Source organism: Phyllobates terribilis, unplaced genomic scaffold, assembly GCF_046119375.1.
Source record: "Phyllobates terribilis strain yellow unplaced genomic scaffold, ASM4611937v1 Scaffold_7__3_contigs__length_470593459, whole genome shotgun sequence".
Taxonomy (NCBI): Eukaryota; Metazoa; Chordata; class Amphibia; order Anura; family Dendrobatidae; genus Phyllobates; species Phyllobates terribilis.
In genome coordinates, this window is record NW_027362767.1 from 350,051,825 (window position 1) to 350,072,105 (window position 20,281).

Consider the following 20,281-nt stretch of genomic DNA (forward strand, 5'->3'; position numbering starts at 1 on the left):
AGGCGTGGTGCACACAAACCTTTATGATGAAAAACTATTGTACTAGAGTTTCTCATACTGTATATCCTTGCTCACAAATCCAATTTTTCAGTTGTCATAGACTTGTACGGTGCCCATATGGCATCAGATATAGCATGCCACTTTTTTACACTTTGGACATTGGATGTGCCTAATAATTATTTCACTACTCAGAAATAGAGATTTTCAGTTTCTCCTTCCATCCATATAAACTGAAGCACTACGATGTGGTGAATTGTCCCTCTGTCACTCCCTCCTTATCTTTTAACATTCTCTAGTTTTTTAATTGAAGTGGCCCAAAATATATCTCTCCAACTCCCCAATACACATGAACACTCAGCACTGTATTCATGTGGTTTCACTGGGCAAAGTGGAGATAGCCGCTTCCAGAAACCAGAAATAAAAGGTTCAGCCATTTGAATTTCAACTGCGAGACCCCTTTTTTACACTAAAAATAATGTTGGGGGAAATAAGGATCGGGCAGATGAAATATATATGCCTGATCTTTTTTGTTTTTAGGTGAAGTTAAGCCGATGACAGAGATTTCTGAAGACCCCATGCACATTGGATAATCAATCAGCTGATCCCACCAAATCAGTGGACTGTCTAATGCCAAAAGAATGTCTTTGCAAATCACCAAACTTATTATCTGGATAGTCATATCAGTGTGATGCAAGGAGATGTCCTTCCTTTATAGGTTCTTAAAGAATCTGATAGTAGCATAATATAGGGCAAGTGAGCCTTATTCCAAGGATGTGTCACTTAGTGGGCTATGTGTTGTAGTTTCAATACAATAAGAGTTTTATCAGCAGGAGGTTATCACTAGAGGACTAGCTCTCAAGTGCAAATCAGTCCTGCTAATCTGTGCAACCCCACCCCAACCACTGATTGGCAGCTTGATGACAATGCTTGTGAACACAGGAAGCAGCCAATCAGTGCTGAGGGCTGGGTTATGCACAGCTCAGCATTCTGAGCACTGCTAGGTCTTCAACAGAGAAAACAGGGATTCTATCAATACTGCACAAAGCAGTCCAATTAGTGACACATCGCAGGAATCAGGCTCTCTGCCCCTACATTATGCTGCTCTTCAGATTACATAGCAAAAACTTGTTGACAGATTCCCTTTAAAGCCAAATTTTATTTACTCTTCTCCCTGTTGGTGTTAGCAAAATTCTTTTTTTTAAAAAAGACATTTCACTAGCCCCTGGTTATGAGCCCCTCCCCAGTAATAATGATGCAAGCCAGGAATAAAAACGTGTTGAAGCCATTGAACTGCTGTGATAAGCAGGTCCAATAGTTCATAAATATTGCTCATCATTCTTGTTCCTTTTTGGGCATCCAAGTATTGCTTTGGGTTTACATATACTTTTCTTCTTCACTTGTGCCTTGTAATAAACAAGAGGAAAAAGTGAAATGTTGGTAAGTCATTCTGTATCTTGAACAGTCTTGGTACATTGTTTCTGTACTTTCAGATCCCAAGGAAACTATTTCTTTTGACCTTTTTTTTAGCGATAGCATCAATAAATATATATTGTCTCAATATTATAGCAACACAGAAAACAATTGTCCTCTTATGGTCTGATAGCGTAATCGCACAGCTTGACTTTTATTGTGATGTTTCCAAGTGCAGAAAATTCCCTTCGGATGTTGGTTATGAATATTTTACATTTTTTTGTAACTTTGTAACTATATTGAGGGACAGCAGTATCACCAGCTATCCGCAGAACATACAGATATTATTTTAATTGGTAATCGGCAGCCATAGACAACTGTACATCTATCGGCATGATCTTATGTTTTGCTTAAATATTTAATTTTTTAAAAATAAAATACATGAAACTTTTGACATTATCTGCTGTCATAATTGCATATGAATACTTAATAACTGTTGATACACTGACATACTGAAACTTGTCGCAAGAAGTTACCATATGCAATGTATACACTGCAATGTTTTCCTACTAAGGCATCTGGAAACATGGAAATTCAGGCTGCTTTAGTGTTAAAACATCACTTACTTTAATTTATTTTAATTACCCTGAAAAATGTAAAAATCAATAAAAAATATTGCAATAAGAAAAACATGAACAAGAAAGATGTATACTGAACTGGGGGGTAAGGGGAGGCTTAGGGAAATGCTATGTAGCAAATATAGACAAACTTTCCTAAATTTAAGTAATATTCCCTTAAGACTAAGGTCATCCAAGAAAATCTGGACGATTATGCAAATGACACTGATCCGATTCTCTTGGATGAGGTGAAGATGGAGAAAAAAAATGTCTCCATCTTCTCCAATATGTTAGTGTGCAGAAATTGGACTCCACTCAGATGTCTTCCAAGTGAACTTTGATGATTGCACACACTCATTGACTTGCATGGCCGAGTGCGATACGATAATCGGATCAAACTCAGGCATGCTTAAATTTTTTCAGACGTGCATGGCCCCGTAGAATAATTTTTTTTCCGAATGTTTTGTAGAATCACACCGGAGATTACTGTGGTGTGAGCAAGCCCTAAGAACAAGTCATCATTTATTTAGAGGATTGGTGTTAACAACCAGATTGGTGGGAGGTCCAATTGCTTAGACCCACACAGTGTGAGAGATACAGCACTTGGCAGTCTCTGACTGTTCCAAAGAGAATAAATGGAGTGACAGCACAAAAGCGTGGCTGCTATTCCTTCAGTAGGGGACACAAGTCCCCTGTTCTGGTATTAAGTGGATATCTTAGTTTTTGGATCAACTCACAACTAGAAGTTGTCACCTGTCCTGTAGATAAGACTAACAAATCAGATCAGTACCAAATTGTCTCCTGATTTGATTTGAGCAAATTCCTTAAAGAATTATGGCTGGCAGACGGCCATTTTGGTGGATTCTGAGGGTTGAGAAAAGGTTAAAAAATCATATACTCAATTATCCTTGACCCACACCATAGGTCTCCTATTTCCGCCAATCAACCAGTTGGCTTCTCTGTCTTCTCTCTTTTTTACCTTCTTCAGTTTCTCAGCCTCTGGCACTGCCATCTCATTGATGTCAATGATGGGCACCGTGCCTCACATAGAATCATAGAATATTAGAGCTGGAAGGGACCACCAGGGTCATCGTATCCAACCCCCTGCTCAATGCAGGAGTCACTAAGCCATCTCAGACAGATATCTGTCCAGCCTCTGTTTGAAGACTTCCACTGAAGGACAACTCACCACCTCTCCTGGCAGCCTGTTCCACTCATTGATCACCCTCACTGTCAAAAAGTTTTCTCTAATATCTAATCTGTATCTTCTTCCATTCAGTTTCATCCCATTGATTCTAGTCTTAAATTGTACAAATGAGAATAAGAATGATATCATGGGGCTTAGGGGAGAGTGCAAGTGTTAGAGGCCTAGAAACATAAGAAGACAGAAGAGAGAGGAGACAATTAACTGACCAGCGGGGGTGGGAGAGGTATGAGGAAGCCAAGGAGAGGGTTTTTTAATGCCTTTTTTGGCTGATTTTGCTTTGAATGTATACGATGAATATCACATTTCATGGCCAAATATGAGTGAATCTGACGAACTTGAATTGCTCATTTTGTATCACTGGATAATGACAAAATCCCATGTCCTTCATGAGAACAAAGAGGCAATGGCATGGTTTTCAATAGGAAAATCTGTTTAAATGTAATGGTAATAAAATGAAAACAATACATTTGCACTAGTCATTTATTCCAAAAGCAGTCAAAAATAGGTCCCTGCCGAATTATCAGAAAATTGTCCTCTGGCTAAAACTTAGGGTTACCCACCTAGAGCATCTATCTATCCCTATCATATATGTCTAGGTTCATTATACTGGTAGCAGATGGATAATCCACCGACAGCACATTTGCTGCTAAATTTATGACCCGAGTTTTTCATGTGTAAGTAGTTTTTCCGCATTCATACAGTCTAGACATGATAAATTACTTTGAAAATAAGTCAACTGGGAACACTTCAGCATTTCTTATTAAGCTTGACAAAAGAAGGAATGACACTACATGGAAACACCAGCCAAATCTAACAGTTTACTACGCTGATCTGTAAAATCCTTCTCAAACCTTTTCTTCGATTATGCCATTCGCATGCAATGTAAACTTCCCATTTACCATAGGCTCCATACATCTATTGAGATGTATGTGCTCTGTGAAGACAAGTTTTCATTTAGCAAATAAGTCTGTAAAAAAGGGGGGAAAAAAAGCAGAAGACACCGTGATACATTATAAAACTGCAACAATTGTGTTTTCCACTAATATTCTAATATAGGAGAGGCGTCAGATGTGCTAATATTTACCTTCGTGCTTTGTAGCTAATCTTTGCAAAGCAAATTTTAATTAATCTGGATGTTTTAGTATTGCTCAAGTTCCTTTTGTTGGATCATTTTCCCGTTTACTGTTATTTGTCATGTAGAAGGAAAGAGATAGATGAGGATATGTATATAGACTGTTGAAATTCTGAAACGTTTATGGATGGGACAATATCAGCATGTCATAGTTGATTTGGGGTCAGTCACTTGTCAGAAAACACTGTTTCCTCTGGTGGGCACCCATTGCAGATTATTCATGGGTAGTGTTGAGCATTCCGATACTGAAATATCGGGTATCGGCCTATATTCGCGGTATCGGAATTCCAATACTTAATTCCGATACTTTTACAATATCGAAAATACCGGAATCGGAAGTTCCCATAATGCCTGCGCTCTGCAGTGTCTCTGAAGGATGACAAGCTGGATGGCAGCGCTCAGCTGCGATCCAGCCTGTCATCAGAATGCCATCCCAGCGTGAGAGAATTCTCCTGATTGTTTAAAAGCCGGCGGGCGGTAAAAAGCCGCCGGCTTTTAAACAATCACACAGCCCCATACTGCTTCCCCGCAGCCTCCCACCCCGATCCTCCGCTCCCCTCGCCACCTCCCATCCCGATCGTAAGTTAGGACCGGGCGGGGAGCACAGCACCAAGGAGCGGGGAGCGAAGGACCCGGGCGGGGAAGCCGGCAGTGAAAAGACTTCACCGCCAACTTTCCAGTTCTGTGCTGCGCTTTCCCGCCGGTTATTTCAAATGAACAGCTGAGGTATCAGGTGATGCCGATCAGCTGTTTATTTGAAGTAGCCGCGGTGCCCTCGGAGGGTTCATGTGAGTTCATGCTTGACTGCATTGCATGAACTCACATGAACTTTCCCACGGCCGCACAGGTCAACCTCACCTCCCAGACCCGTCATGATTGGTGTGTGTGGGTGTCTGTGTGATGTGTGCGGGTGTGCGCGGTGTCTGTGCGATGTCTGCGGGTGTGCGCGGTGTCTGTGCGATGTCTGCGGGTGTGTGCATGCAGGCAAACATAGACCGATGTGACACTACTACTCCCATCAAGAAAGAAGGAATTCTGCGGTGTTAGTGAAGCGCTAGAACAACTAGACAGTGGATTAGGTTATAACACACAAACCTTTTATTGTTTAGTATGCTCTCTAATGCCACGACGCGTTTCGATAGCAGACGCTATCTTCCTCAGGTAGATCTCCAGATGTGACAGCTGTGCATGGGAGATCAGCGCAGGAACGTGGACAGGTAATTATTTTTTTTTTAGTAAACTAAGAATTAAATAAAATGGTGTGTTTTATTTCAAATAAATTATTTTTTTCTGGGTGTAGTGTGTTTTTTATTTTTAACACTTTGTAGGTTAGTAATGGGGGTGTCTTATAGACGCCCATTATTACTAACCTGGGCTTCATGGCAGCTTGCGCTGACATGAACCCCACCACTATTACCCCCTGCCACCGCACCAGGGCAGCGAGGAAGCGCGAGGCTAAGTGCCAGAATTGGCGCATCCTATGGATGCGCCCTTTCTGGGGCGGCTGACGGCTGGTGTTTCTAGCCTGGGAGGGGGCAAATATTCATGGCACCCTTCCTGGGCTATTAATATCAGCCCCCAGCTGTCTGCCTAGCCTTTGCTAGCTATTAAAATAGGGAGGACCCCACGTCATTTTTTGGGGGGGTCTCCCATTTTAATAGCTAGTAAAGGCTAGGTATTCAGCTGGGGGCTGATATTAGTAGCCTGGGAAGCTCCGTGGGTATTACCCCCTTCCCAGGCTTCAAACATCTGCCCCAGCCGTCTGCTTAACCTCCGCTAGAGACTAAAATTATGGGGGATCCCACGCCAATTTTATTTTTAATAAATCCTTTATTTTAACACTAAATGACACTTGAGGGGTTAATAAAGATGCAGTCCCTAAATGATTATTTATTTTTTAATTCATTTTTCCCAAAAAATTTTGACGTGGGCTTTGCCATATTTTTGTATGCCAGCCAGGTACAGCATCCAGGAACGGGTTGCTCCCAACTCCCAGCTGCCTAATTGTACCTGGCCGGACACAACAATATAGGGAAGCCCTTTTTTTTTAAATTATTTCATGAAATAATTTAAAAAAAAAATTGACGTGGGGCTTCGCACTATATTTGTGTCTAGCCAGGTACAGCAGGCAGGAACGGGCTGCCCCCAACCCCCAGCTGCCTATTTGTACCTGGCCAGACACAACAAAATAGGGAAGCCCTTTTTTTTTAATTATTTCATGAAATAATTAAAAAAAAAATGACGTGGGGCTTTGCACTATATTTGTGTCCAGCCAGGTACAGCAGGCAGGAACGGGCTGCCCCCAACCCCCAGCTGCCTATTTGTACCTGGCCAGACACAACAAAATAGGGAAGCCCTTTTTTTTTTAATTATTTCATGAAATAATTAAAAAAAAAATGACGTGGGGCTTCGCACTATATTTGTGTCCAGCCAGGTACAGCAGGCAGGAACGGGCTGCCCCCAACCACTAGCTGCCTTTTTGTACCTGGCCGGACACAACAATATAGGGAAGCCCTTTTTTTTTAATTATTTCATGAAATAATTAAAAAAAAATTGACGTGGGGCTTCGCCCTGTTTTTGTGTCCAGCCAGGTACAACTAGGCAGCTGGGGGCTGGAATCCACAGCGTAGGGTGGCCCAAGCTTTCTGGGCCACCCCCGCTGCAAATTGCAGTCCGCAGCCACCCCGGAAAATGGCGCGTTCATAGAAGCGCCATCTTCTGGCGCTGTACCCAACTCATCCAGGGCCCTGGTGCGGTGGCTCACAGGGTAATAAAGGGGTTAGGGCCAGCTTGGCATTATCAGCTGGCCGTAAGCCCGAAATTCATGGGGTCACGCCAATATTAGACATGACCACCATGAATTTCTAGTAAAGTATTTAAATAAAACACAACACCCAGAAATATCCTTTAATTGAAATGAACGCACAATTCTTTATTGTTCTAAATTAAACCATACTTACCATCACACCCATTCCAGCTGAAGCCAACGATCTCCTGCAATAAAAGAAAAATAATAAAGCAACATCATCCTTACCTTTCCATGGTTCACACGACAGCTTCAGCTCTGCTACATCGAGATGACAGGCTGGACCGCAGCAGAACGCTGCCATCCAGCCTGTCATCCCGCAGACACTGAGAAGCGCAGGCATGCTTGCGCTCCTCAGTGTCTGGCTGTGACGGCATAAAGATGAGCCGAGGTCATGTCCAATGAACTCAGCTCACCTCATGCACGTCACTGACAGCGTGGGAAAATTCTCCTGCATTCAGCGCTTCAGCGTGAGAATTTTCCCACGCTGTCAGTGACGTGTATGAGGTGAGCTCATGTCCAATGAACTCAGCTGACCTCATGCACGTCACTGACAGCGTGGGAAAATTCTCCTGCACTCAGCGCTTCAGCGTGAGATTTTTTCCACGCTGTCAGTGACGTGCATGAGGTGAGTTCATGTCCAATGAACTCAGCTGACCTCATGCACGTCACTGACAGCGTGGGAGAATTCTCACGCTGAAGCGCTGAGTGCAGGAGAATTTTCCCACGCTGTCAGTGACGTGCATGAGGTGAGCTGAGTTCATTGGACATGACCTCGGCTCATCTTTATGCCGTCACAGCCAGACACTGAGGAGCGCAAGCATGCCTGCGCTTCTCAGTGTCTGCGGGATGACAGGCTGGATGGCAGCGTTCTGCTGCGGTCCAGCCTGTCATCTCGATGTAGCAGAGCTGAAGCTGTCGTGTGAACCATGGAAAGGTAAGGATGATGTTGCTTTATTATTTTTCTTTTATTGCAGGAGATCGTTGGCTTCAGCTGGAATGGGTGTGGTGGTAAGTATGGTTTAATTTAGAACAATAAAGAATTGTGTGTTTATTTCAATTAAAGGACTTTATTCTGGGTGTTTGTGTTTTTTTTAACTTTGACTATGGGGTTAGTAATGGGGGTGTCTTATAGACGCCTCTCCATTACTAACCTGGGCTTGATGTCAGCTGGCATTATAAGCTGACATCAACCCCAACCTTATTACCCCACTGCCACTGCTACAGGGCAGTGGGAAGAGCGAGGCTAAGTGCCAGAATTGGCGCATCCTATGGATGCGCCATTTCTGGGGCGGCTGATGGCTGGTGTTTCTAGCCTGGGAGGGGGCCAATATTCATGGCACCCTTCCTGGGCTATTAATGTCAGCCCCCAGCTGTCTGCCTAGCCTTTGCTAGCTATTAAATTAGGGGGGACCCCACGTCATTTTTTTGGGGGGTCCCCCATTTTAATAGCTAGTAAAGGCTAGGTATTCAGCTGGGGGCTGATATTAGTAGCCTGGGAAGCTCCGTGGGTATTACCCCCTTCCCAGGCTTCAAACATCTGCCCCAGCCATCCGCTTAACCTCCGCTAGAGCCTAAAATTACGGGGAACCCCACGCCAATTTTTTTTTTAATAAATCCTTTATTTTAACACTAAATGACAAGTACAGTAATCAACACTGTCACTGTACTTCATATATATGTGACTGACATGTTTCTATCTATCTAATCTATGTGTGATTCTCTATTCCTTCAATTCTAAATTGTCGGGTACCGCTGCTGAAATGCCGGCCGCCTTTTTTTAAAGAGACGGTGCATGAAAACACTATTATTTTTTTTAATAAATCCTTTACACTAAATGACAAGTACAGTAATCAACACTGTCACTGTGCTTCATATATATGTGACTGACATGTTTCTATCTATCTAATCTATGTGTGAAGCTCTATTCTTTCTGTTGTAAATTGTCGGGTACCGCTGCTGAATTGCCGGCCGGCTTTTTTAAAGAGACGGTGCATGAAAACACTATTATTTTTTTTTATAAATCCTTTACACTAAATAACAAGTACAGTAACCAACACTGTCACTGTACTTCTTATATATGTGACTGACATGTTTCTATCTATCTAATCTATGTGTGATTCTCTATTCCTTCTATTCTAAATTGTCGGGTACCGCTGCTGAATTGCCGGCCGGCTTTTTTAAAGAGACGGTGCATGAAAACACTATTGTTTTTTTTTATAAATCCTTTACACTAAATGACAAGTACAGTAAGCAACACTGTCACAGTACTTCATATATATGTGACTGACATGTTTCTATCTATCTAATCTATGTGTGAAGCTCTATTCTTTCTGTTCTAAATTGTCGGTTACCGGTGTATGCCGCTGATGAATTGCCGGCTTTTCGTGTAATACATTCTACATTATTCTTAGTTGTTTTACTTCATGTAGAATTAACCTACAAGGAAAGAAAGGGTTTATTTTCATTCCGATATTTGTGTCCCATTGACTTGCATTGGTTTCCGGTAACGGAATCGGCGATATCCGATACTTTTTGGGTATCGGTCCGATCCAATCCGATACGATATTTCCTGATATCGGAAGGTATCGCTCAACACTATTCATGGGTCATTATTAGGGATGAGCGGATCAATCCCCGAGAATCAAGTTCAAGTAGATTTTCCTGAAATTCTCGGTTTTTCACAAATTTGAACACTTTGAGATTTTATTTTTCGTTTGCAAAAAAAATTATTATCTGATACCATTTCTTAAAAGGATCCGAGTGCATGCTAATGTCTTTGTTCATAGCTGCCCGGGCTTCCAGAAAATGTCCTGCCGCTATAACATCTAACAGATTATCATACCTTGTACAGTTGTGATTAGTACCTTGGCCATCACAGATGGGTGGTTCCCAGTGGAGCCCAGTTAGTACAGCAGAGTCAATATCCATCTCCATAGTCACTGGATAAGTTTCTTTCTTTTGTAATGGTCATCAGGGTCCTCTCTCCCCTGTAGAGTGTAAGCTCTTGTGGTCCGCAGGGTCCTCTCTCTACTGTAGAGTGTAAGCTCTTGTGGTCAGCAGGGTAATCTCTCTCTCCTGTAGAGTGTAAGCTCTTGTGGTCAGCAGGGTAATCTCTCTCTCCTGTAGAGTGTAATCTCTTATGGTCAGTGGGGTCCTCTCTCTCTCTTCTGTAGAATGTAAACTCTTATGGTCAGCAGGGTCCTCTCTCTCCTTTAGAGTGTAAGCTCTTATGGTTAGTGGGGTCCTCTCTCTCCTGTAGAGTGTTAGCTCTTGTGGTCAGCAGGATCCTCTCTCCTTTGTAGAGTGTAAGCTCTTATGATCAGCGGGGTTCTCGCACTCCTGTAGAGTGTAAGCTCTTATGGTTAGCGGGGTCCTCTCTCTCCTGTAGAGTGTAAGCTCTTATGGTCAGCAGGGTTCTCTCTCTCCTGTAGAGTGTAAGCTATTGTGGTCAGCAGGGTCCTCTCTCTCTCCTGTAGAGTGTAAGCCCTTATGGTCAGCAGAGTCCTCTCTCTCCTGTAGAGTGTAAGCTCTTGTGGTCAGCAGGGTCCGCTCTCTCCTGTAGAGTGTAAGCTCTTATGATCAGCGGGGTCCTCTCTTTCTCATGTAGATTATAAGCTCTGATGGTCAGCCGAGTCCTCTCTCTCCTGTAGAGTGTAAGCTCTTATGGTTAGCGAGGTCCTCTTTCCTGTAGAGTGTAAGCTCTTATGGTCAGTGAGGTCCTCTCTCTCCTGTAGAGTGTAAGCTCTGATGGTCAGAAGTGTCCACTCTCTCCTGTAGAGTGTAAGCCCTTGTGGTCAGCAGGGTCCTCTCTCTCCTGTAGAGTGTAAGCTCTTGTGGTCAGCAGGGTCCTCTCTCTCCTGTAGAGTGTAAGCTCTTATGATCAGCGGGATCCTCTCTTTCTCATGAAGAGTATAAGCTCTGATGGTCAGCAGAGTCCTCTCTCTCCTGTAGAGTGTAAGCCCTTGTGGTCAGCAGGGTCCTCTCTCTCTCCTGTAGAGTGTAAGCTCTTATGGTCAGCGAGGTCCTCTCTCTCCTGTAGAGTGTAAGCCCTTGTGGTCAGCGGGGTCCTCTCTCTCTCCTGTATAGTCTAAGCTCTTATGGTCAGCGAGGTCCTCTCTCTCCTGTAGAGTGTAAGCTCTGATGGTCAGCAGTGTCCTCTCTCTCCTGTAGAGTGTAAGCCCTTGTGGTCAGCAGGGTCCTCTCTCTCTCCTGTAGAGTATAAGCTCTGATGATCAGCAGAGTCCTCTCTATCCTGTAGAGTGTAAGCTCTTATGGTCAGCAGAGTCCTCTCTGTCCTGTAGAGTGTAAGCTCTTATGGTCAGCAGGGTCCTCTCTCTCTCCAGTACATTAGATTGTAGGCTCTTATCGTCAACAGGGTTCTTTCTCTCTTATTCTTTCTCCTTTCTCCATATGTATTTCCGAGCAACTATAAACGTTCCAGAATTGAGATTCACATGAATTTATTCGCAATAAAATGAATTTTAGAGGAAAATTCAGCAAAGGCGAAGAATCTGAATTTTTATAAGATCTGCTCATCTCTAGTCATTGGAAGCATTTGTAATGCATGATCGTACCAAGCTATGATTAATATCATGGGTTTATGGGAGTTGAACAATTTGGAGACTTCTAATATCCCCTTGGGTGCACGCTTTTAGATCTTATTCAGAAGTCTGTGTCATATAGTGTTCTATCCTAGTTCTTCACAGATAGAAGACTTTTTTATTATTGTCTATGTGGCTGTTCACAAGTCCATTATACACAAAAGGCCAAAAAAAGTAGACAAGTCCAACTTTGATTTGAGTCGTCAAACTCGCCAATGTAAATCTATGGGTATTCATTGACTGTTTGCTAGAAGAAGCTTGAGAAACCTCCATCAGTTATTTTGTGTGAGGAAAATTGATGATTCTCTAATGGTAAAAAGTGACACTGATGAGAATCTAATCCAGTACACTCATGTAAATCATTTATTTTTCACATAGAAGAAATGAATAGGCTTCTGAATGAGGCCTTAGACTTACAAAATTGACCTATTAGGCTACATGCCATGTATTATGGGCAGATTTATCTGCTGCAAAACCATGTCTTTTCCATGGCAAGATCTGCTTGTGTTTAATGTGGATTTTGTTGCAGATTTTGTCAGTAATTTTCATTTTTTTTTGTCTTGCAAAATCTGCAATTCATTTTGCACAAAGAATTTTAAAATCTGCATCATATGTTCACTTCTATAGGGGAAATATCTCCAACATGTAGAAATGTAAGGTTATCATCTAGTTAAGAAGCACTTTATTCTGCTGTGGATTTTTTATTCAAATCCACTAACAAAATCTAAATCAAATATCCTACATTAGGGGTTTATCCAACGAATTGCACTAATCATCAAGGAGCCGAGATGAGTTAACCTGAACTTAATAGTTCGGTATTCGTACTGGACAGTTAGTGTCCGGTGCTAAACGCCCAACACAAACTTCTCCCGGAGGTCCGTTTCAATGTTCAGAGTCCCGGGGAAGTCTCAGAAAGGGAGAGAGAAGTTTTTTTTTATTCCAGATCCAAAGTTCTGGTCTCCATTGTTTTCAATGGGGTTCAGGTTCTGGTTTAAGTTCAGGTACCTGAACCGAACTTTGGACGAAAGTTCAGGTCAGATATCAGAACCCAAACTTCCATGTTTCCGCTCATACCTATCAAGGTGCCATATAAAAATCTATGTAGTATCTCAGTGCTGAAACTTTTTTTGAAATAGTGCCTAAATTTCTCAAATATCCATTATGGAATGCACTGATCAGATTGTATCTTATGTTATACTACATACCTAGATTTGTGGGATAACCTAATTACAAACTATGAGAACTTTTTATTTTATGACACGTGTGATTGTAGATGTGACATTAGTAACTTGATTCCTCTTACTCCAGACCTGTGGCAACATTAGGTATATATTATCATGACTTCCATTCATACCTAGTATTTATTATCAGTATCGTGGTGATATGTTCATGAGCACCGTACAGACAAGCCAAAAAAATTGACAAATTTTACGGGAAACCAAGAGCTTGCAAATTTCGTGCTTATGTAGAATAAATCTACTTAGAGCGGAATTCCTCAGTTCTTTATGTAATAGATCACCCTCTGAGTCATGAAAGTGTGAATATGCCCTAATGTTTGATGTTAAATATAAGAACATTGATAAAAAAATCATAATTCAACTTCGGCCCCCGTGTTCGGCGCTGTTTCTGAAATCTTGGACATTTCTTTTGTCTAATATCGGCACTGCGCTATTGTTATACACACTGACATACAGGAATAAATACAGTGATCATTCAATAGAAATTACAAGGATATTTATAGTGATTCAGTTACTGAAAGTGACCAGCGTAATGTCACATGGAGTTTATTATGGAATAGAGCCAGAAAGCTTCTCGTCGGAGTGTTTACCAACTGTGCCATTCCTCCTCCTCCTCCTCCTCTTCTCTACACTCAATGTTTGGCTGCAACAGTCCAGAAATAATCATCTAAATAGAAGTGCCAACAAAAAAATGCCATGCGCTGACTCTGAAAATGTATTCGACGGCACCATAGACTATTTTCATAGAAATAGACAATGGTTTTAAAGAAATATTTTTATTTATTATAGACATTACAAATATTATTTGCCATGTAAATCAGAACCAGAAGAATGGACTTTGTTCAATAATGTGTACCAAACCATTAACGCTGTTGGCCTGAACGCTTGCGCTTAGCATGTGTTTCAGTATAGAGCGCTGTTACGGTGAGAATCTCTGCACCATTTGGTTGTAACTTCATTTATACTCCAAAAACTTGTTCCTGTAATGCCTCAATGTATGTATCTATGTGTTACTCTGAAACATACCGTACTTTAAAAAGGTGACCATGAAGTAATATGGGCCAATATATTAAGCATTACACATCAATCTTAATGAGGGGCGTGCTGATTAAGATGTGCCTTATTCATTAAGAGGGACACGCCGCCTAATATTTTAGTTACACCTCAAAACTATCTCCGCCAGAAATGTTACTCCAATAACTTGAGTATATTTCTGCATTAGTTACATCATAACTTTAATGAATTATTTTGGCCCATTTTGGTGAAGATAACCAGGATTGGAGTGAAAATGCCACAAGCTGCAATATTTTTACACAAATTCCGAGTTGCTCAAAAAATATTGTGTTTTTTTTCAGCAGAATTCTGACATGAAAAACCTTAAAGGGGATGTCCAGGTTAAGCACAAAAGTTTGCAGTCACTCTATCTCACAGTGCGCGCTTCAGGATTCTCCGATGCCAGAAGCAGGCAGGTAAATGTGACCACAAGATATGCATAATCCTGGACACTTTCCGACTAGACTTGCCTCGCTCAATTAAAAAGTATTGAACGAGGCTGCACATGTCTAGTCGGAATGTGGTTGGGAGTATGCATATTGCATACTTACGGCCACATGACTGCGTGCTCAAGGCAGCAAAGAATCATGATGTGTGAATTGACAAATCTTATACATAGAGTGAGTGAAAAATTTGTGTCAAACTTGGACAACCCCTTTAATGAATCAGAGATGGATTAGTCCAAGCTGTTGTCTGGTTGCATGATGACCTATCTATTGCATAGATTATCATTATTAGATTGGTGATGGCCTCATACTCATCACTTCCACTAATCATCTGTTATCAGCCACTGCCAAGTACTGCACTTCAGCTCCAAGTCAAGAGACCCAATAACAGCTGGATGTTGGGGGCTATCAGAACCCAACCAATCTGATATTGATGACCTATTCTAAGGCCAGGTCATCAACATTTTAAAACTGGACAACCCATTTAAAGGGTTATTCCTAAAGTAGTAAGTTATCTACCATTCTTTGGATAGGGGTAACTTACTGATCTCTGGGGGTCTGATCTATGGGCCACCCAATTATCCGAAGAACAGGGTCTTGAATTTACCACAACTTCATTGTTTGTGGGATTGCTGGAGGTAGTCAAGTACATACAGTATCTTATGTGTATCAACTGTCCCATAGACAATGAAAAATTCCCAAACAATTGACTTGACATCCTTTGTGTCCCAGAGACCCATGATCAGTGTTCTCAAATACAGATCCGTCAGCAAAGATTGCAAACCTCTACAGTGCCACAGTCATAGTAGCCCTATCAGTAAACAAAACAGTGCTGCCACGTGCCAGTGCCACTGAAAATGGTGTCCATAGTGTTACATAGGCCTGCTGAAAGAAAGAAAAGGGGTTTGGTACCGTGTTAGCCAGTTGAAAAAAGATTGCTCTCAGTGGGAAAAACAAGATAATCTTGTAGTTCTGATACCTTTTAATAGCTAACAAAAATAAGATAAATGATGTTACAAGGCAAACTTTTGAGACAACTTAGGTCTCTTCATCGGGTATATAGTGTTTCTTCATATACCTTGCTATAATATGCCTGATGAAGAGACCTAAATTGTCCCGAAAGCTTGCCCTGTAACATCATTTATTTTATTTTTGTTAGCCATTAACAGGTATCATAACTACAAGATTATCTTGTTTTTCCCACTGAGAGCAATCATAGGCCTGCTGGTAACATTTACATTATCTATACACAGAGCTTTATCACTGTGTTATCTGTGGTGTTACATAGGACTGCAGGTAACATCTACTACTGTACTTAGAGAGCCATCACTGTTTTTGTGGTGTTACATAGGACTGCACGTGACAGCTACATTATCTGTACTCAGAGAGTTCTCGCTTTGTTATCTGTAGCTTTAATTTTTTTTTAATGCACGGGATGAGGGAGGGCACAAAATATGTCTTGGGGCTTGGGCCCCTGATCTTTTGTGACCCTAGAAAGCTCCTGGTGCCCAAATCATAAAGTCACATAGTAAGAAAGAAAAGGGATTTGGTGTTTAGAGGAAAGGATTGGGTGGACTGAATTTATACAACTAATCCTTGTGTTGTCCATACAGTAGAGAATAGCAAGGTGAATTTTATTAATCTTAAAGGGGTTGCTGGCTTTAGGCTACAAGTCTGCAGTCACCCTATGACACTACAGACTTGTGAATCCTCACTTTTCATGTGACCGCAAGTATGTGATTTGCATATATGCGGTCACATGCCGACTAGACATGCAAGGCCTCACTTAATGCAAGTGTATTGAGCATGCAGCACGAGGCACGTTAATGACATGTTGAAGTGAACACAACGCCTAGCTGGAATACACATAGAAGATTTAAGAGAGAAGATAGAAGATGGAAGAGAGAAGATAGAAGACAGAAAACTTAAGAGCTGTTTGAAGGACTGGTGGTGGCGGTACAGATGTGGGAAAAGCTGAGGAAAGATGAATATGAGATTTTTTTTCAATGTCCCTTCCCAGTGGATTCAATTTCAATTGAATTTATTTGATCCAGATCAAATTTCCCACTTGAATTGAGTCAATCTACCCAAATCAACTTTGAGAGGTTCACAAAACTCCAGCAGGCAGAGAAGTCTCTGCCAGAGGTATCTCGTGTGTTTGGAGGAGTCGGGAGAGATAGCTGTCAGCCAACAGTTATCCAAGAAGTATGGGCACCTTAAGTGATGATATTTCTCAACCTTTTCTTTAAATAATGGATCTAATTGTCATGTCCTACGTCAAGAGACAGCAAGCAAAGGAAAGTCTTCAGTTAAGAAAGAGTAGATGATTGATGTTAAGGCTTTGCGGTCATTCTAAGCTTATGATACACTACTTGTGCAATATGCTCTGCTAATAATTATGTTTTTGTTGCAGAAAACCAAGCACCTAATTGCACTATCTTGCCTGACTGTACAGAAAACTGGCTTACGCAAGCCTTTTTTTTTTTAGTTTCATGCTATTTTGGTTGAGTGTCTGTAATCAAAATTCCACTTTAAAATATGGTTTGCTTTCGATAAACATTTTTAGGAGTTCAGCCTAGATATCTGACTGAGCATAAGGTGCCTGGGGGGATTAAACTAAGTGGGAGTCTGCCAAATGCTTGAATGGTTAAAGTCTTTGGGAAAGCTTAAGTTAAGGGGAAGCGTATCTCTATATTGTGAGCGTTGCTCGCTATCACTTCTGACAGCAAAACAAATGTATTTCAAACCTTTGTAGAAGTCTTTCCAAGCAAAGGATGAGACTTTTAAAATGTTTACTAAGCAATGCTTTATAACTTGCATCTGTGGAGAAAAGAAAATACGCTCTATGTATTAAAACAAGGTTTTCATTGAAGATGTTCAAGGTGCTGACAAGAAAGATTTAATCCAAGCTAGTTCATGTCACTATATCCTCAGCTATGGCAACGTTTTACTATTTACTTTATTCCTTTTCATAAAGGAGAAAAAATGTGATCTTTAAGTCATTTTCACTTCTCATTCTTTGTCAGTGTGGTGGTGGTCCCAGTTGATGCCACCCATGACTAAAACAAGTCCAGTTTGAACTGGGACATTCCCCTTGCTCATGGTGCCACCAACCAGGATAGACCATCCAAGCCTGTGGTGGTAACCCGTTGGTTAACATTATTTATCTCTTTTTTTCCTTTCTCTTTCTCCCTCTCTCATTACACAACTGGGACATTCCCCTTGCTCATGGTGCCACCAACCATGATAGACAATCAAAGCCTGTGGTGGTAACCCGTTGGTTAACATTATTTCTCTTTTTTTTCCTTTCTCTTTCTCCCTCTCTCATTACACAACTGGGACATTCCCCTTGCTCATGGTACCACCAACCATGATAGACAATCAAAGCCTGTGGTGGTAACCCGTTGGTTAACATTATTTCTCTTTTTATTCCTTTCTCTCTCTCTCTTTCTCCCTCTCTCATTACACAACTGGGACATTCCCCTTGCTCATGGTGCCACCAAACAGGAGAGACCATCCAAGCCTGTGGTGGTAACCCATTGGTTAACATTATTTATCTCTTTTTTTCCTTTCTCTTTCTTCCTCTCTCATTACACAACTGGGACATTCCCCTTGCTCATGGTACCACCAACCATGATAGACCATCAAAGCCTGTGGTGGTAACCCGTTGGTTAACATTATTTCTCTTTTTTCCTTTCTCTTTCTCCCTCTCTCATTACACAACTGGGACATTCCCCTTGCTCATGGTACCACCAACCATGATAGACCATCAAAGCCTGTGGTGGTAACCCGTTGGTTAACATTATTTCTCTTTTTTTCCTTTCTCTCTCTCTCATTACACAACTGGGATCTTGAGCTTTGCCTTCTCCATAGGCGGCAGGCGTCAACTCTCTGTTCTAGGTGACACCCACATACAACTGCCATAAACCAAAGTAATTCAGAGCACCAATGTTGTTTCTGTCATATTACTATTTCCAGTTTCAGGCTCAGGTCCCTTAATGGGATTAAAAGAAAAAGGGGGAAAAAATGTCTAAACAATATAACAAAAAATCTACCATCTATTTCTTCAACCAGCTCACTTCCAAATTACTAAGGTTGTCTTGGCGTTAAAAACATTAACTTATACGCTCCTAGGAACCTCAGAGTGGTAAAAACATTCTTTTAAAAGAGTTGTTGTTACCAGGGCACTGTTCATGGTCATCTGGCAGCTCCAAAATGGCTACAGGCTTGGCGCCTTCTACTTTGTTTTTTTAGAGCCCAGCGATTGCCCTGACTTTCACCCTTTAACCCTTGTACAGGGATTTGTACTTACACAGGGAACCCTTAGGCTGGGCCACGGAGTCAGCTGCTGTTCAGTGGTATAAGCTGGCAAGAAGGATAGTCAAACAGCCGGGTCAGAACCAGCAGGTACGGGAGATACAAAATTGTAAGGCAGGAGAAATATCAATAAACTAACCGAGGTCAAAGAATGTGAATAGTCAGATCAAACAGACAGCAGTGTAAACCAAGACAGCAATGCTATTGACTAGTAGTGGGAGTAAGAGCTTCAGGAGTTTAAATAGCTGATTGACCCTCCCAGAGCTTTCAGGAAGGAGTGATAATCTAAAATTAACCCCATAGCTTTCTTAAAAAGCAGCACCAAAAGTCCCAGGGAAAAGATAGGACTGACGCTGTCACACGTTGCAAGCAATAAAGGTGTGCCGCTGCCCAGCGGCCAAAGTGGAAACAGAGGAGGCACAAATCGGCAAAGACGTTACATTAGATTACTTATGATATATAACTAATTTATTCACTATAAATCTAATTTTTGAGAAAAATTTGTCGAAAAATTACAAATTCGAATTTAAAAAGGTTTGATCATATCTATTGCTCATACATTTCTTATATCAAACAAAGGAATTCAATGAATAGTTTGTAATAATCATTTAAGACTGGGCATTGAATGTTGAGCTTGAAGCCAGAAAGGTGATGGTATATTTTATTATATTAACTGTTAGATAATAAGACAAGGTCAGACTAGCTCACCAAAGTACCAGATAATCCTCCGATGGCTCCAAGCTATTGCATAAAAGCCATGACCTCAAATTTCCAGCAGAACAAAAGCCTATTTAAAGCTAATTTTGGAGCCAAATACTTCTTACGAGAGTTTTTTTTTAATTACGGGTTGATTCATAAGTAACCCATTATACCTTATCGATGATATGTCCTGTGTGTGCGATGATAATAGCGGAGTTTACAATGCAATTAAATGTGCGCATTCTGAATAAATAGAGGGTGGCCTCGGGATAAATTATTAAATCCCAGTCTGTCGCTGATCACAGATAGAATGTTATATACTGTATTTGCTGCAGAGATGGACCATAACATATCCTGAATGAAAGCTCAATTCAACTCAATTCAACTTATTTTCCGTAACACTTCTGACGTTGGGAAAAAATACTTCCAGAACTTGAAAGCTGGTTTAGAGATTTTGACCTTAATTAAATTTCTAGCGTCAACAAGAAAAAAAAGGATTTTCTGCCGGATGATGTAATAATATTTATTTAGTTATTTTCTGCACTTATACATGACTTTTTTCATGGTACGTTTTGCCGAGAAGAGCTGACATTATGTGCACATAAACACATGTAGCCTGGTACCGATCTACATAAAGATACGGTATAATGGAAATCAAGAGCAAAAAAATACATATTTTTTATATTTTTTGTGTCCTATATTTTTTGATAGGTATTCGGCAGTAAATAATAAATTATCTCTAGTGGAGCAGT

At 41.2% G+C, this 20,281-nt stretch overlaps 1 protein-coding gene across 5 annotated transcripts in view; it reads left to right on the plus strand.

Annotated features, from left to right (window-relative positions):
• Positions 1–20,281, plus strand: part of FGF13 (fibroblast growth factor 13) — a 541,625-nt gene that overhangs the window by 210,777 nt on the left and 310,567 nt on the right. The gene's annotated exons all lie outside the window — the stretch shown is intronic.